General features: G+C 35.8%; 1 long non-coding RNA gene across 2 annotated transcripts; it reads left to right on the top strand.

Moving 5' to 3' along the window:
• Nucleotides 1–666: 666 nt before the first annotated feature.
• Nucleotides 667–2,798, top strand: LOC112713095 (uncharacterized). Of its 2 annotated transcripts, XR_003158087.3 has the most exons (4): nt 667–838; nt 935–989; nt 1,077–1,217; nt 2,354–2,798. It is a non-coding gene; the product is annotated as an uncharacterized lncRNA (long non-coding RNA). The 2 variants fall into 2 exon arrangements; XR_011866101.1 differs by having other exon boundaries at nt 1,077–2,798.
• The last annotated feature ends 1,073 nt before the right edge of the window (nt 2,799–3,871 follow it).

Raw genomic sequence — 3,871 nt, 5'->3', positions numbered from 1 at the left:
ACAATTTGTTGCTTCTTGCGTTTCCACGAAATCAAGAACTTGCCTAAGAAATAGCAAAAAACAAAAAAAAATGGATTGACGAGTGTCTGAACAAGCTCCCTAGTCTGAGTTTAAAAATGCTGTCAGATTGAGGTCTTTTGAGGCTGAAAATAGAACTCCCTTTACTCGTGCACCTTTGAGGTACCTCAACACATGCAATGCAGCTATGAGATGAGTGTCTGTAGCACAATCCAAATTATTGGCTAAGCTTACTCATAGCGAAGCAAATATCCGGACGTGTGTTTGTCAAGTAAATCAATCAACCAATTAATTTTCTGTAACTAGAAACATCTCCTAATAGATTCTCTGAAGTTTTTTAGAGGTTTCCAATCATTTATGAGGTAAATAACTCCTAAATCTTACAATCATGTGCATTGTGTAAATCCTGTAATTAATTAACGAATAAATAGTCAATAAATTAATTTATTTTATAAAAAAATTAGAAATGTGAATTTTATAGTTTAATGAGATAGATCTAATTAAAATAAAAATTTTGACATTAATTTTAAATAATTTGTCTTAAAATTAGACCGAACAAGTCGAACCAAATAAATCGGACCCGTATTGGCCCAAGGCCCAACCCAATTCAACCACACTTAAGCAAACTCGGTATCCCTTCCCTCCTTCATGTTCATTTCACGCTGGGAACATTTGGGAAGGGGGAAGAACATTCCAAAGTTTACAAACCCTTGAATTTGAGTCAATCCCACATAACTTTTCGTTCCGAGTTCCGATCATCGTACCGTTTGCGGTCACGCGTCTACCGTGTCGAGCTCCACAAAGTCCAGTAGTTAATTTGGTAAGAAAATATCAATCTCAGTCTCAGTTTTTCCTTTCTTAATTTTCAAAAATTCTATGAACTAGATGTTGAGATTTTGTTGGTTTTAATGTTTAGGATCAAGCTAGCTTAGTGAGCTTACCGGGTTTTGACCCAATTCTCCGTTGGTGAGGTGAGAACTCTCAAACCCTATTGAATTCCGTGATTATATGTGTTTGGGTATTGAGTGTGTATGCATGAAAATAATGATATGGAATAGGTAGCGTATATATGAATTTTTGGAGCATAATTGAGGAGATGAAAGCTTGATTTGGGAGAATTGCATGCTGAATTTTGGTGGTGGAGCTTGTAAACTTGCTTAGTTGAGTTGTCTTTGGGTTATACAAGAAAATCGGCCAAGGTATGATTTTGGTTTCTCGTATATAATATATGATGTGTCGTGAAAACTTAGGGTAGATGACCTAGGATAAGTTGAATTATGAATTTTGAAGCTTGATTGGTAATTTTAGATGACAATGTATGTTGAATTGATGAGGCATGATAGATTGAATGATTTACGATATGAATGTAGTTGGTTTGGTGAAATAGATTGATGAATGATAATTTTGATAGTGATAGATGAGCATATTGGGTGTGGATATATGAATGTTGATGATTGTGTTGGTATGATTGAAAATTTTGGAATGAAATTATTCAAAGTTGAGGTATGATTGGTTGTGGTAGAATGTGAAGCTATGTTGGCTATAATATGGTATATTTTGGTGCTGGGTATGGCTTTGTAAATGTGGTTAATGAGTTATGGTTTGGTGAAAACAGAGGTTTGAGATTTTTGTGAAAATTTGATTTTTGGGCCGAACTTCAGCGGGCCCTAACTCAGCTTCCAGACTCCCAAATTTTTCCAAATTATTTTATATAAAAATTGGATCCGTGAAGTTTACATCGTTCAAAGAACGATAAAAAACGACTTTTAACAAAAGAGTTATGCATGTCGGAAGTTGGCGATATAAAAGGTAAAATATGCACTTAGCAGCTTTTTTTTAAGGGTTATGAAGGGCGCACGTACGCGAGCTTATGGCTGCATACGCGGGCCTATGGCTGCGTACGCAGCCATTCGCGACATGGGCCAAATGGAGCACTCGCGTATGCGTGAACACGGCCGCTTACACGGTCATACGCTTCTGTCCAGTGTACTCGCGTACGCGGACAAGGGGTGCATACGCGAGTTGGGAAAAATATACTTCTGCGTACGCGGGACATGCTTTCCGTACGCGGGGGCCTATTTTCAGCAAGTTGAATTTTGTGTTTTAAACATGATTTTAAGCCTCTAAACCTCTATTTTTACTCTTTTAGATCCTAAGTATTAGTCCTATGTATAATGAAGAGATTAAGTTATGAAAAGGGGGTATCTTAGAAGTGAAGTAACCTTGATATATGGTGAATTATGTATGAGAAGTGCAGAGATATGATGTATATTTGGTGTTTATGGCTATAATGAATGATTATGAATGAATATGAATGATAATGTGGCTTATGCAGTTCTTTTATCTGAGATACGAGTTTTCCTGGATAAGAACAGTAGCTTGCCACCACATGCTCGAAGTTGAGACTCGATACTCAGTTGAGCCTACGTCACAAGAGGTGGTCGGGCACTTTAATGCCCCGGAAAGGTCCCCGAATGAATAGAATTTATTTATAAATAAGAAAAAGCTATGCATAGACTCTTGGGGATGCGCGCACGAGGGACTGTCTAGGGTTTAGCAGCCGGACATGTCGGGTTGGCTTTATAATCGACAGATGAGACTCATCAGCCATAGGACTGGCGTACATCATATGCATATGTTTGATTTTCTTGTTTGTGGATTAATTGGGAGTGCCTTTGTGAATTAGTATGCCTAATTGCTATACTTGCTACCTGCATTACTTGTACTCTAATTGTATTTGCTTTTGTTTATTTGTTTGTTTGTGTGGTCCCACTGGAGTTGGAGGAAGGTGGAGGATTAAGGATTTTGGGCTAGAGTTTGGTTAAGTTTAGGAACCTTAGAGAACTACCCCCTGTTTATGGTTTCCGTTTTAAATCTTGAAGTTTTATAATCTGAATGTCGGAGTTCTAGGATTACCTCTGGATTTTCCAAGGCCTTAAGTCTTATGTATACGGCACCATTACCATGTTGAGAACCTCCGGTTCTCATTCCATACGGAGTTGGGACTTTACCTTTTGGGATTATTTTGATATATATATATATATATATATATATATATATATAATGTATAGACCATATCCCTATTTTGTTTAGCTCTTATATCTCGTTGAGACTTTTTGATGGAGAACTAGGGCTATTTTGAGTACTTTATGACTTGGGATTTATATGTATGTATGTAAATATTCTCTGGCCAGCCTTAGCTTCGCAGGCTGAGCTTGGAGTTTGAATATTTTGTATCCTTAACCCTCTACTCTCATTATATATATGTGTGTCGTACGCAAGTAAAAGATATTCCTGAGTGTTACGCTTTTAATTTCACGATTTTGCTTCAACTATCCTTCAAGACTCCTCGAATATTATATTCTTTCAATTATTATATGTGTGTATATATATATATATATATATATATATATATATATATATATATATATATATTATTTTAAAGGTCGTAATACCACACCACCTCTATTTTACGACTTAAGCGTAAAGCTCTGTATGGTAAGGTGTTACACATTGAATGAAAAAGAACAAGAAAGTGCTTTAGTTGCTTTAAAAACAGAAATTATATTGTATTTAAAAGATGGAACATAGAGTACATCAATCAAGTAAAAGCTTGCTGAAAAGAAAACTGTCCCACTTATTGTTGTGATAGTTTGAGAACCATTTGGCATAATTATTTAAATAGTCTTTATGTGGTTTATAGATTGAAAGAAATTAAATGAGAATGATACATGAGCACTAGTTCCTGTATCTAAAATTCAGTCATAACTAGTTAAAATATGCCTAAAAATTGATAAGAGATAGAAAGCAGCTACAGATGGTTCATGTACAGATGCCAAATTTTCATTACTTG

This window comes from Arachis hypogaea, chromosome 9 (genome assembly GCF_003086295.3).
Source record: "Arachis hypogaea cultivar Tifrunner chromosome 9, arahy.Tifrunner.gnm2.J5K5, whole genome shotgun sequence".
Taxonomy (NCBI): Eukaryota; Viridiplantae; Streptophyta; class Magnoliopsida; order Fabales; family Fabaceae; genus Arachis; species Arachis hypogaea.
This window is presented reverse-complemented; position numbering and strand designations above follow the sequence as displayed.